This window comes from Pinus tabuliformis, chromosome 2_1 (genome assembly GCF_031772625.1).
Source record: "Pinus tabuliformis cultivar Carrire ecotype Pingquan chromosome 2_1, CPIR1, whole genome shotgun sequence".
Lineage (NCBI taxonomy): Eukaryota > Viridiplantae > Streptophyta > Pinopsida > Pinales > Pinaceae > Pinus > Pinus tabuliformis.
Genome location: NC_142299.1, coordinates 508,249,886 through 508,265,966, shown reverse-complemented (window position 1 = coordinate 508,265,966; position 16,081 = coordinate 508,249,886).

The following is a 16,081-nucleotide window of genomic DNA, read 5'->3' as shown; positions in this document are numbered from 1 at the left end:
TTTTGAACACAACTTCCAACTTTTACTATTTCATTAATGAACAAGGACGCTGCTCAGTAGCAAGTCCCTACTTGTAGATTATGCATGACTTCCCTACTTGCAGATTATCCATGACTTCTTTAGGGATATAAATATAGACAATAAAGACACAAAAAACAAAAAAAAACAAAAAAAATCCCAATACAAAATTAATAAAACAAATGACAGAAAAGATAAAGAACAACATGGCCATGCTATAACCTTTCAATTCTCTGCTCTGTTGTATTATCCAAGACAAATTGAAGTAAGATGATACTTGATAATTCTTTTCTAAATACTATTAGAAGAAAAATATAACCTACCATGTTTGGACGGAGCTAAACCACACATATAATGTGTATTTGATTGAATAAAAAAATCATAAAAACTATTGTAAATGTTTAATATAAAATGAAACAGGACTTTTCGATCATATATTAGATCATATTTATCTAATCTCTAGCATTTTCATTTTTTTGAACAAAAACAAATTCACATTTAAGTTATTAATTGTTGAAATGATTACATATAAGTGTGCAAAGTTGGGAGCTTGAATTCTTGAAGGGGTTACAAACATCCCGGCTGTATTGTACGCGTTTTTGAAAGTGGCTGGTACATTCAAATTGTTGCAAACCAACACTTACGAAAGATTTCCGTAGATTTACATGAAAAACACCTCAACTATATCTGATGAGTGTGCCTACATACAAAAATGATATGACTTTCTTCACCTCAACACTTTTGAAATCTGCAAGTCATCCGATTGCTGAAAGTTATCTTTCATGGTTCATTCTAATGATTTTCCATTTGATAAAGAAGTGGGTGCTGCCATATCAAAGGAAGATGTTGGATTCGAAATGGTAAAAATCTCCTAAAAAGGGATGGAATTTTCCTTTCCATTCTTCAATTCAAACCATTTGCCTTGTGGCAGGGCCTCCCCATCAAGAATTTAATTGATGTTTGAGTGAGTGAATCAGGTGCTCTTATGCTAGTAAATTGGACTGCCTTGGTGTGGTGTGCCCAGTGTGGGGGAACTTTGTGCACCATCCCATTCTCATTGTCTAAGGACATTCAACCAACCATATGATGGTGTAGTTCTGCACCATTCCATGAAGGGATCTGCATTTCTTATTGTTTTTAATCAGTGCCCTGAAAGGGTGGCCTCAAAAACCTAGTTAGGGAAAGATGTAGCTAGGGCACTCGTTGCAAAACAAGAACCACGCAAGAAAGAAACTTGTTCATAATTTGGACACCCACCCTTACCTGAACGATTCTTTCCTTCCAGCGAGGGAAACACAGAGCATCACAAAGACCAGAGCTTCACCTACAACAGATGAGAAAATAACTAAGAGAAAAGGGCATTCCCCTGAAATTTTCTTTAATTTGAGTAACATTTAGAAACTTTTCGAGAGTAGTTTAGCAATGCTAACTCTCGTGTGCCGGGGGGCACTAGAAGCCCAGTGATCTTCAGATATGCAACACCCACATATACGCCTCAATTTCAACACAAACACGGGAAAAACAGGCACTACCTGCAATGGCAAAATCTCATAGAACTTACACGTGAGAACCGGAGGAGAGAGACTAAATCAAGGGGCTTCAACAGGAAAATTGTCAAGTTTCTTTCATTTAATCATACGAAGGATTATCAGGAAATCCAATTTTCCACCCCACACCTGGAAGGATCTGCATTTGAAGAAACACAAATGGAATGAAAGGGTGACTACTAGGGCTGAATTTGTGACTGCTTTTTATCACAACTTTGATGCTTACACCCTAGATCACTGCTTCTTAACCCTCAAAATAAGAATCAGAGAGGCCGCATGAAAGAGTTCCGCCAAGGCACCCCACTTGTAGAGATTATTTCTCCTCTGCAAGTAGTTTCCATGTATATGGATGGGCTGAATAGTCCATCCAGGGATATGTCAAAGCAGTCAAAGCCTTAAAACCTACTTGAAGACATGTATATTTAGAGATTTCCAGATGATGCTTTACAACAAAAGATTATTTATTAAAAAAAACAGCGAGGGCTAATACTATGGGAATTGAAAATCCCCTGTAATAACCACTGTCGGACAACCTAATTAAAATTATTTTTCTTGTTTACTGAAGCCTTAGCCTACAAACTATGTGCTTCTACCTGCAACTTCAAAAATATCAGTATCAGAAAATAATAGCACTGAATGATATCCAATAAAAAGAGTTACAATCCATATTAGAAACATAAATCCATGCTTAATGTTGTGATTGCATTGATAGCAACACAACCAATTTGATAAATACAAGCACTGCACTTTGATTTTGGCAGTCTATAATAATATTACATCTTTACATTAATTTTGGTTTGAACCTCTGAAGCTCAAGGCCCAAATAACCCTTATAGGATAACTAGCTCCAAGAAAACAAAGAAAAGAAGGAATTAGAAAACCTTGGAAAACAACGGAGAGCGGACAGTCGCCAGAGGGAGTACTGATAAATCAAACAGCAAAGAACTATGCAATGCGCAGACAAACTCAAATATGGGGGAGAGCCCAACAAATTAGTTAAAAATCAGTAGAAGTCTCTTGGCATTGAATCTTGGAACTAGAAAGGAAGGAACGGAAATCAGTAAAAGTCTCTTGGCATTGAATCTTGGAACTAGAAAGGAAGGAACGGGGACTGTTACAGTCTTGGTATACGTAGAAAGGATAGTTAGACTATGACCTTCTTCTCTGCTATTATAACTATATGAAAAAGGGCAAAAAGATGAGTTGGACGGAGCCTCCTGTTTCAAATATGCATATGCATAAGCAGATATTGTTTCTTTCTCCTGTTCGGTCACAAAGATAATGTAAGTTAGATTCTCTGCCACTCGGTATGGTATTTATAATCAACCATTGACATCATAAGTATAACAAGCTCCTCGCATGCCTGCTGCAATGATCCCAACGGCACACACTCTAGCATACTCAAAACACCCATAGGCACCAAAATCCTAATTGCAATCACACCAAACCACTTAATGAAAGCAAACCAAAGTTACTCCAAACCTTTTGACACATCTCCTCTTGGCATTGAATCTTGGAACTAGAAAGGAAAAAACGGGGACTGTTACAGTCTTGGTATACGCAGAAAGGATAGTTAGACTATCGTGGGGCAAACACGTTACCAGGTCTAACTGACCTGTGAACTTTTCTGAAACAATGAGGCATGCACAAAAGCCGGAATGCCAGACAGTTCCCTGGAATCATTTTCTTTAAACAAGTAATAAGGTTCTGCTGAACTCATGGATACAGAAACCAAGCATAAGAAATAATCCGATTTGGAGTAGATAACAAGGCAATCAAGAAAGGGGTGGCTCGGACCTAGGGTAAGGGTTCGAGCTATTTTCGAAGCCAGTAGTCCCTGAGGGCAGAGGGCTCGACAGCAGAACCCTGCGGCCATAACCAACCATGTAAAAGAAGAAAACCCTCCTGGCGGTGGAACCCTGGAGGTTGGGAGTGGATCATAAGCTCCCGGAAGAAACTTGGAAACTGAGGAGGCCAGGCTATAATGACACTGGGTAGCAGACCCCGCAATTACAAAGGAAAAGAACATACAGTAGGTAATGTTAAACCTATGTAACTGGTAAACAAGCTGCAATTATTAAACGGAGATCAGGTTGGCTGATACCACATATCCAAATCGAAGATTTATAACTCTTTATAACGTAGACAACTCCTTGAAATATGTAAACAATATAACATACGGGCAAACACGAGTAAGCAAGGAATTGAGTATACATCACATTATTTTCTAAAGATATAACCGAAGACGCAAACCCCGAACTGGGTATACATATTTAGCAAAGATTCAAAAACAAATTTAAGCAAATGGTGCCGTCGACTGCTGGCCATGGTATCCATATCAAACCGCAGAATAATTAACCGGCACAACTCTATAAACCCTCATCGTCACAAAAGAGAATAACAGGAAACTACATAATTTCAGAGCAGAATAAGCTCTGGGTAATATCTGAAATGATAATCACATCGTCATAGCAAAATTTATTTACATTTGAGAAAAACCCCATTAAAAGCTCTAACCCTCTTCTAAATTGAGCTTTTTGGCTACGAAACAGGCATCTCATAGATGCAGAGAGCCATAGCCACGCTTTAAGTTTCCCCTCCAACCAGGGCAAGTTCTTACCCATAACTGGAAACTCCGCCACTGTAGACACGTCGCCCTACCAAGCAGGTTGAGCCAGCTCCGGGTACCAACGTCCTACGTTGCATTTCAAATACAAGAAAACTGATTAGGGTAGCTGATAGGGCTTGAACGCCTACATTCATGAAGAACAAAGAAATAAGAGCAGAGAACCAGCTGAAAGATAAAACCAAAGCTTTTTACCTGTAAACATTTCTGATCCACCGCCAGACCATCAAACAGGACCCAAACAAAGTTACCGACCACCGAAACAGCACTGTTGAAAATGGCCGCATCAGAGCAACCTTCGCGGGTGGAATGCAAAACAAATGAAGTCATTCTCTCCACAGTTGGCGATGAGGAAACTCTGGCAAAAGCTCCACCGTTCGGTCGCATTGGAGCCACGCTTTAAGTTTCCCCTCAAACCAGGGCAAGTTCTTACCCGTAAGGAAACTCTACCACTGTAGACACGTCGCCCTACCAAGCAGGTTGAGCCAGCTCCGGGTCCCAACGTCCTATGTTGCATTTCAAATACAGGAAAACTGATTAGGGTATCTGATAGGGCTTGAACGCCTACAGTCACGAAGAACAAGGAAATAAGAGCGGAGAACCAGCTGAAAGATAAAACCAAAGCTTTTTACCTGTAAACATTTCTGATCCACCGCCAGACCATCAAACAGGACCCAAACAGAGTTACCGACCACCGAAACAGCACTGCGGAAAATGGCCGCATCAGAGCAACCTTCGCGGGTGGAATGAAAAACAAATGAAGTCATTCTCTCCACAGTTGGAGATGAGGAAACTCTGGCAAAAGCTCCACCGTTGGATCGCATTGGAGCCACGCTTTAAGTTTCCCCTCAAACCAGGGCAAGTTCTTACCCGTAAGGAAACACCGCCACTGTAGACGCGTCGCCCTACCAAGCAGGTTGAGCCAGCTCCGGGTCCCAACGTCCTGCGTTGCATTTCAAATACAGGAAAATTGATTAGGGCTCTGGAATCTGAACCACCTTCTCAGGTTAGATAACAACTGCAACTCTGATTTATGTGACCAGCATAAACAAAAATTCCTGAAAAACTTGCAATAATCAGAATATTTGACGGTCTACAGAAGATCGGGAAAAAATGATTATCAAAGTAAAGTAATGACCTTGACTGTGGAGGATTTGAATCTGGCATCTTCGTTTATAATCCAGTCCGTCCTCTCTGTGTAAGGGGATTTTCCTTCATAAAACGCGGGAAATTTCTTCTGATCGATGCAGGATTTGCTTCCATTGAAAACTTTGCCTGCAAAATGAAAAACCCTCACTGGAGATAAAAGCTCATCAATCAAGTCGGATGCCCAGAGACGCTGCCTGCTCAGGGAGATTTGAAGAAGCGAGAAAAACTGTGCGGAAGAATATAAGAAACTAACCTAAACTACATCCAACAGTCTGGAACGTTTCAATCGTCTAACATCTGATCGGATGGTTCAAACAAGTACACGGTGGCAATTGGGGGAGTTGATTTCAGAGGGAAACGCCTTACAGCGTAAAGAGGGAAACGCCTTACGGCGTAATTAATCTTCTTGTTATATATGTATATATACTTTATATATATATATATATATATATATATATATATATAAAACTCATGTTTTACGTGAATAAATATCTAAACAAATTTCTAATATATTAATTAAGTGTAAACCATATTTTTCAAATATTAAATATATGGGATAGATCACGACATTTAAATTTACATTACTTAAATTTAAATAAAATATTTAAATTTTCATATATGATTATATATATATATATATATATATATATATATTTTTATATATTTATTATGAATATTATATACATAATCATGTTATATTTAAACTTTTATATATATAGGGGTTATTATGAATATTATATATATAACTATATTATATCTATAGCTAGAGGATGCAATGACTTGTTATTAGTTTTTTTAAACTAAAAAATTTAAAATCTATCCAAAGTTTAACATTATGAAATTAAATTTATTATTTTTAAATAAAATTTATTTCTATTTATTTCAAATATGATTGATTGAAATGTCTCCCTTCTTATTATGTAATGATAGCAAGAATAAATTTTTGTGTACTCTATTATTAATTTCTATGTACTATATCACTAATTATTATGTACAATAAATATAAACAATTTGAAAAATAACATTATATATTAATTACTATGTACAATAAACACAAATGGTTTGTAATTAAAATCAAAATTTCTATTTTCTCATTGGTGTAAAGTATTGAACAGACAATTTTTATAGGTTATATTTTTTAATTTACAAAAAAATAATTTAAAAATATATAAATTTGTAAAAAATATGTAAAAATATCGTGTGTACAATTTGTACAACTCTCATTATATCAATCTATACTCTAATGACATGGCATGTGTACTACAATATAAGCATTGTATAAAAAAATTGTCATCATTCAATATTAAATAAATAATTATTAATTTATTGTCATTCTCTTCAATGTCAATTATATATATATAATCTTTATCTACCAAAAAATTATTTAATTTTATTTTAAAATTAATAAAAAAGGTTAAACAAATATTCATATAATTAATTTTATAATTTTATTATTGTTTGGAGTACATACAACACATCATGACATTCAAATATTTTATTAAACTAAGCGATATAGAATGCTAACTATGCAACCTTGTTACACATATCATGTTCCCAAGTATATATTCATTCACAAATATATACAAGGCCGCATAGCTAGTGTTTCCCTGCAGCTTAGTTCAGTTATTGAATTTTGAAATGTATGAACTAACTATTGTATTTGAACAAAGGCTACTTTGTAGATATTCTTGCTTATTTTAAGTATCCTTAAATTAGAGGCCCATGTCACAAATGTTATCAAATGTATTATTATAATAAACTTACATAAACACATGTTATAAACATTGACTAGGGCCAACCTAATTTTAAATATTAAATTAGTTTGTTTATTCCATACTTCTTACTTAATTCGTGATTTCACAATAATAAATAATAAATTATAAGTAAACGGTTAATAACATTTACGATTATTTACTTCAAAGATTATTACATAATCCATTCTATGCATTTTGCAATTTAAATTTCAATTGCAAATTTCCATATTTGCTTCGCTCACCAAAACAGTTGATGTGGATTATTACCTAATCCGTTCTAGACATTTTGCAATTTAAATTTCAATTGCAAATTTCCAGATTTGCTTAGCTCACGGTGGTGAAGAATTTTAATTAAATAGAGTAGGGTGAAAGTCACATCGTACACAAGGCTAAACAATTACTTTCTGAATAAAAAATTACGTGATGCAGGACCCGGGCTGCTTCCACGTTATTTCCTGCCACAGGTAGATATGACAGGTATCTGATATCTTCAGAAATGAAATGACAAACGGGAGATAACTTAGGTAGTACTATTGGGAAGTGCCAAATTAGGCATTTGCTAATAAATAACTAATTATATCATATATAAATTTAAATAAAATAATTAATAAAATATAAAATTAATTGGTTAAAGTTATATTTTAGTTCATTGAAAAATATTTCATAATTTGATTGAATTAATGTCAAATCAATCTTATACCTATTGCGTTGTCCCTGGCCTGGCGGTTGGGATAATAACATTGAATAAATAATTATAATGACAGTTGGGTCATCATTCCTCCTCTGCAATTTCACGACAAAGTAAACCGATGACAAAGCAAACAATATGAGACGTGGGAGAGTACCATAGGAAGAGGACGGAAATTAATTATAGATACAAAGTTCTTGTATGTGGCATCACTTGATTTGCCGTGGACAAACGACGAAGGCCCGAGAGGAACTCTCCCCTTTAAAACACCTTCCATGTAATAATCATATTTATGTTTAATTCAAAGTTTTGGTTTTCTTGTGGGGCTGGAAATTTCAAAGATTTGGTTTTCTTGTGACCGAATATACGCCACTATATTTAATTCTGATTGGTTAATATGTACCGAATATATGTCACTATAATTAATTCTGATTTGTTAATAATAGTGATGAATTATCAGAAGAAATTTCGGCATAAATCACATTCAGAAAATCATTGTCGACGCGTTTCGAACCAACCAGTGTGGTCCTGACGATGAACCACACTGGTTGGTTCGAAACGCGTCGACAATGATTTTCTGAATGTGATTTACGCCGAAATTTCTTCTAATAATTTGTTATGGATCACAGAAGCCTCAATTCAACCAATAATGATGAAGTACATATGTCATTTTATAGTGGAAGTTGTACATTAAATTGTACAATACAAATTAATAGTGAAAGACCTGTGCTATCATTACATAATAAAAAGGTGAAAAAATTGAACCAATAATATTTTAAATAAATAAATTTTAATATAATTTTAAAATAATAAATTTTAATTTACAATGATAAACTTTGAAAAATTTCCACAAATTTTTAAACAAAATAAATTTAATGTTAATATCATTTTTTTTAATACGTTATTACCTTACCCTACCCTATTGCTACATGTAACACTTATTGCATAAATAAATACACATGTACTATTGATACTGTTCCTACCTGGCTTTTCCATTTAATTTAGGTTATCGTGTGAATTGACCATTCCCGTGAGATACTCATCGAAGGCATTTATTGATAGGTATATGAACGAACACGTATATGTACATATATAAACCATATAAACTAAGAACATATAAATGCATATATAAGTATATATGAATTGATAATCACAATATATATAATCCCAACATATCCATAGAATAAAATCATAACAAATAAATGAATATAGAATGATATCCGTGTATATATATAAATGGTTAATTATAATATATATAATATCAATATATATATATACATACATGAAAATCATAACAATAATGATACATATAAATGAATATGTACAATTATAGAGTTATTAAAATAAAATTAATAGTTGCATTGCAGCTTAGTTTTTTAATTGATTAAGGTTGTGTTTGTTTGTGCAGATCTGCATTTCGTTGTTATTTAAGAATGCTTGTTATTTTCGCCTCTATGTTTTCGTATTCTATATAATAAAAAGTGATTCCCTCTATGTTTTCGTATTCTATATAATAAAAAGTTATATAAATCACTTTAGCATAGTTTTCTTTTTACATTTTTCTTTGTGTGAGATTTGTGTTTTGTCCTTACTCGAGAACGTTTGGTTTTTGTAATTGTTTTCACAAGTCACACTATGCACTATGCATTCCACACAATGAAAGTTAAGTCACACTATGCACTATGTATTCCACACAATGAAAGTTAAGCCCGGAGATATGCACACTTTGCAGTTGTTATAGCAGTTGCCTTAAACTATTAAAAATATAGAGTAGAAGTGCATGCTTGGACAATTGTTAATAACCAAAAAGGAAAACGTGCATATATAGAGAATTCTATGATGCATGTTTTGGATTAAGTTGCTTCATGTGCATAAATATTTGTAATGTTATTTATGTGCTTCGTGAGAGCTTTAGAGTAGCATGAGGAGTCAAACCAAGAACCAAGAATATATTCGCTTCGAAATTTACTATTAGTTTTGCATTTGAAGCTTGTATCAAATCCGCTTACGTTGGTGCAACTTCAAGTTCAAGAACAAATATTTGAGCTACGTCATTATCTTTTTATTCAAACATGGTAGGATCTAATAGTGCGTATAGCTAATCTCTGGTTTGGAGTGTCGGGGAAGTTTATTGTGCGGACTCCAAAGACTCTGCACCTTCGCATTTTGCACGACTATATCATGAGAGTCATTGATCTCCATGCTCAAGGTGGAATAGATGATGGGTGTTTATTAACAGTTGGATTTGGATCGTACGTTGAATTTAAAAATGTTTTGTCGTATATGCATTCACAAAATAAGAATTTAAATTTAAAATTACAACATCTGTATCCATATCTTGAAAACCATTGAAGTTGATGCATTGATACAACATTAGAACTAAAATAAAAAGTACAACAACTATATGGACATCATGACAGCCATTGATCTGCGCGCTCCCAGTGGAAGAGAATGTGGGTGTTTTTCAACTATTAAATTTGGATTTAGATTTGGTGAATTTAAAAATGTTTCACAATATATGTTTTGATACAAAACGAACTATTTAGATTTGGATTCGATTGAAGCATTGATACAAAAGGAAAAATTTAGAATCCTATCACTCTGACGCTTAATTTAAAAGCTACATAATACCAAGAGAAAGAAGGTACAACCCATCCAAAGATGGTATGATCTGATAGTGTGTATAGCCTATCTTTGGTTCGGAATGCAAATGGAGTTCATTGTGTGGAATGCAGAGTTCCTCTGCACTCGACACAACGAACTTACTTCGAAGACTCCGCACCTCAACTTTCTGCATTCTGCATAGCTCTATTGTGAGATCCATTCATCTCCATGCACAAGGTGGAACGAATGATGGGTGTTTATTAACAGTTGTATTTGGATCCTATTAAAGCTTAATCTAAAAGTATTTTGTCGTGTCTGCATTAATACAAAATGAGAAACTAAATTAAAAACTACAACATCTATATCTATATCTTGATAGCCATCAAAGTTGATGCATTTATTCAACATTAGAACTAAACTAACAAATTATGGCAATTATGTGGACTTCTTGAGATCCATTGATCTACATGTTCCCTGTGGAAAAGAATGTGGGTGTAAAATCTAGTAGATACACGTTAATTTTACACACTAAATGCTTATGAATACATGGCATGGAACTATTTTCACATATTAAATTCTTGTGAATACATGGCGTAGAACCTTATGTTCTTGGGGAACGGTCTACACTAATCATGCTCAAGGGCTTGTAGGATAACAAATTTAACCAAGTTGCAAATGGTGATTTTATCAATACCAACGTCTTGTTATATAGAAAATTCAAATGGGTGAAGCAAGAAAAGAGATATTAGCGATTCTGAATAGAGTAAAATCCCATTACGTAATGTTACATCGTGAAATTTAATCTATCAAAAAATTTCGTCGAATTCATCTACTGCTGCTACTACCCTGCCCAGAACTAACGTGGTTCTAGTCCCTTACATAAGCAAGGGGGAACTAAAAAAATATGTGAATGAAGCTTTTATATACTAATTTTATTTCTATTATTTTGTTGTGTGAATAAATGGTGTGCGGGAAGTGCAGGAGAAAGGGTGTACAGATAAATTGTGTGGGGGAGTTTGTGTACCTTGCTCCAGACAACATTCCTTGCGCATAATTTATCACGCACTCCCAATTGCAGTGACAACCTTTAATATAATAGCTTAGTTTGACTAGATATAGCATTAGATTTCACTTTGAACACTTGAATCTTGTTGTCCATATGCCTTCCAAATCAATAGATGCCAACAATTTCGAGAGATAGGATAGCTAGATGTTTAATTATACCCTTGCCTCCTAAAATATAGAAACCATGATTTTGATTTGTTAGTTCACTATGCATTTTTAGGGGTCCCCTCGCTATATTGAAAACCATAATATATGTGCACTTCATGAGATATTTTGTTTTATGTTACAAAGTTGGACTGTCGCTGAAAACGTTATGAGAGAAACCAAAACAATGACAATTGTCTTATGAGGCCAAAACATTATAGCTTCTATGTGAAGTTGTTAAATTAAATAAAATGTCGACATAATTGTCGAACATATATGTTGTGTTTGATTTTATGAGTGTGATTGTACAACTTTGACATCTAAGTTGAATAATTGTCCCAGAGTAAAATGGTGAAAAGTTTTTAATTTCAATGATAGTATATTTTCAAACTATTTAAAGATATAATATGGAATAAATCTTAACATAAATATTATAACATGTGATCCATTTCATTTCAATTTTAATTATTGTTCAGATGCAATTATAAGAAAATATTGAAATCATTTCCCCATTATGTAAAGTATACAACGAATAACTAACTTGAAAGCTGGGTCGAAAGCTAATTATGTTAATTGTTGCAGAATATTCCAAAAATAAACTTGAAGCAATTAATGATGACATGTTAATTAATATATGCAGAGAGTCACTAAGTGAAGAATTTGAGTTAATGGTAAAAGATGGTATATTATTGGCTATCATTGTTGAAATTAAAAATTTAGTAATATAACATTATTTAGTGAATTTAGTAAAGTGAAGATGCTTTCTCATAAAGATTTAAATTTATTTGGTACATGATTATTTTTAATATACCAATTTTTTATTGTTTGTTTAATATAACGTAGAATAGATATAATCATTCACACCTCTGCACATATAACCATTTTGCGGAGGCTTTCATTGTGCAGAGATGCGAAGGTGGTTATATGTGTGATTGTTTTTACTACACACCTCTACATAATGAAAAGTCCACACCTCTGCACAATTAAAAATTACACTGGAATCAAGTCAACAGATGGATGATTACTTGTTGCGTCATATTATATATACAAGGCTCCCGCTCTTTGAACTACCCATGTTTGTAAAATTTTGAAGGTATAAACTTTCGCTTCACAATTATGGTTCTCAGTTTGCATTGCAAGCTTATGATCACAAAAACAATGTGTATTCTCCATGTGCACGTTGACATTCGGTTTGACATTGAAATCATGGACGACATGCTTTGTTATAGTGTAACCTCTACCTTATTCATATATACAACGCCTCGAGAATACTGAAAAGATAATTATGTTCCTTGTTAGAAGGTAAAAGAGAATATTCCAAAAATAAACTTGAAGCAATTAAGGATGACATGTTAATTAATGTATGCAGAGAGTCACTAAGTGAACAATTTAAATTAATTGTAAAATATTGTGTCTTAATTGCTATCATTGTTGAAATTAAAGATTTAGTAATATAACATTATTTTAGTGAATCTAGTAAAGTGAAGATGTTTTCTCATAAATATTTAAATTTATTTGGTATATGATTATTTTTAATAGATTATTTTTTAATTGTTTGTTTAATATAACATGGAATAGATATAACCATTCACAACTCCACACATATAACCATTTTGCAGAGGATTTCATTGTGTGGAGGTGGTTATATGTGCAATGGTTCTTACTCCGCACCTCTGCACAATTAAAACTCTTTACCTCCACACAAATAAAAATTCCATTGGAATCAAGTCAACAAATGGGTGATTACTAGTTGTGTTGAATTATATATCCAAGGATCCCTCTCTTTAAACCGCCCATATTTGTAAAATTTTGAAGCTATAAACTTCTTATCAATGGCTTCTATAATTATGGTTCTCAATTTCACCCCAAGCTTATGATCACTAAAACAATGTGTATTCTCCATGTGCAGTTTGACATTTGGTTTGACATTGAATTCATGGGCGGCATGCTCTGTTGCAGTGTAATCTCTAGCTTATTCATATATACAAGGCCTATACAATATTGGAAAGCTAATTATGTTCCTTGTTAGAAGGCAAAGGAGAATATTCCAAAAATAAACTCTAAGAAATTGAGGATGATATGTTAATTAATATATGCAGAAAGTTGCTAAGTGAACGATTTGAGTTAACAGTAAAAGATTGTATATTATTTGTTATCATTGTTGAAATTAAAGATTTAATAATATAACATTATTTAGTGAATTAAGAAAAATGATAAATAAAGTGTGAGATTGGAAAATAAATAAATAAAGTGAATGTGCTAAGGATTTTAATGGAGGCCACATAAAGTTAGTCAACCCAACCATATTTGTGGTAAACAATTGCTAAGATTATAAGAAAAACTATAAATAAAAGTTTAATTGCAATCTCATAAAACTAGTCAAACCAACAAAACCACCATATGCATTATCATGTACGTTAGTACCATTCACAAAGATAAGATTAAATTATTATACTCACAATATCACAACCTGGAATGAATGCTTTTCTTTTGATTTGGTCATAAATTTAAAGTCAAATTTGATTTGGTCATTGTCAATGTTTCATTGTGCAAAAGAAGCTTCCTCTACACATTGGAAGTTTTTATTGTAAGCTCCACACAATGAGACATTGACTATTGTGTAGAAAAATTATATATGACATCTCCATCTCCATCTCCTTATTCACATTTGGACAAAGTGTTCACCAAAGCGAATTTCAAATATTTTCTGCATGCAAGTTGTCCAAAAGATAAACACAAAACATTATAAAAATGGACATTCTTGCAAATTGATTATCTTTTATTAGTTTTATGGGTTTTTATACATCAAAAATTTGAAGCTATTGTAGTTGAAAGTGCAAAGTGCGAAAACAATTTTGTAATGTTTATCAAATTTTTTAAATATAAAATCTTACTTTTTTAATATGTTATTCTATATATTTATAATTTCATGTTATAATAATATTAATTATTTTTAGAAATTTATAAAATTTATTATTAAATAATTTTTGTTAGGTCATAAAGTTAAATTTAAATTCAATTTGGTCATAGTTAATGTTTCATTGTGTGGAGCTTTCCTTGTGCAGAGATTTCAGTGTGTCGAGGAAACTTCCTCTGCACGGTGAAAGCTTTGATTTTAAGCTCTGCACAATGAAAGCTTTCATTTTAGGCTCCATAAGGAAAACTCAGCACAATGAAAAAAAAATTCGGGCAAAGAGTCATATTATATTAACATTACAATATACATGGAGTACAAACAAAAAATCAATGGGAGTTTGTGCCCATCACCTAGTGTGATTTTATGCCCCTGGCAGCGGAAAACATAGAACCTTTCCCAAGTTTAGAGATCAAAACTGATGCATTGCCTCAGTAAAACAAGATTTAAGTTCAGCAATACAAAATTTGATTTCAGATTTTTGTGGTGGAATAGAGTCACCAATAGATAGACATGTAGATAAAGTATCAAAACCAGCATTACTAAAAAACTAAGGAAAACTAATTGTCGTCGTGAGGACCTGGGAGCACATTGGTTTGTTGTTGTTGCATGCAACCATCTCTTAGCGGTTGTCCATGTCTGCATCAGCTAGCATTTCTTCGATGATATAACATCCATGTGGGTTTGGATGAAGAGGAGAAGTGATGCAAACAGAAATTTGGTTTCCCGAATTTCCGACGCTTTCTCACCAATCTCGCCTTTGGAAGCTCAACATGCTTCATCCTCTTAGTGTTCTTTGGTGGTTAACCCTTCCTTTCTCTCTGGTGGGTCAACAATCCTCCCTTGACTAAGGGTCACGACCCTTTTTATAACTCTCGAAACTAATAATCCACACTTCACCCTTTGATCAATTCCTCTTCGCATCAGAACTTTATGCACCTCTCATGTCAGCGCCCTTTACAACCCTTCCGTTAACCCTCGTTAACTTTATACCGCACATATATATATAGCCCCACTCTTTATGCCTTGATCCTTTGGAATAATTCACAACCCCATCTATCGAGCTTTATTTAATTATAAACCGCTTATAATGGAAATCCTTCGTAAACTACCCTTTCGGCTTTTCCTCTGCGTTCACACTTTTCCCGAGACTCCACTTTATCGCAATCAAGCTTCGAGAGTTCCATGGGCTCTTTACAATTCACCCTTTCGCATCCACCGATGCAATTAACATATCGGATTCCACTATAATATAAACTGCGTCAATATTCTATTGAGTCTGCTCTGCTTCGGACTTCAAACAACATCACGCTCGCATTCATTCCCTTATCGGGTCTGCTCCATATCGCATGTCGCACTTCGCTATGCCAAGGGTCTCACACCTCTCCTATAGAACATTTGCGATGTGATCGCCGATCACATCGGACTTCGCACGTCACACATCCCTATGGCCCAAAGCTCATTCCTCTCCAATGAAACATAGCGATGAATCCTCCATTGTTGATCTATGCATTTGATCCAACGGTCAGCGCTACATCGCACTTCACTATTCCCTTTGGTTGGTTCGTCCGC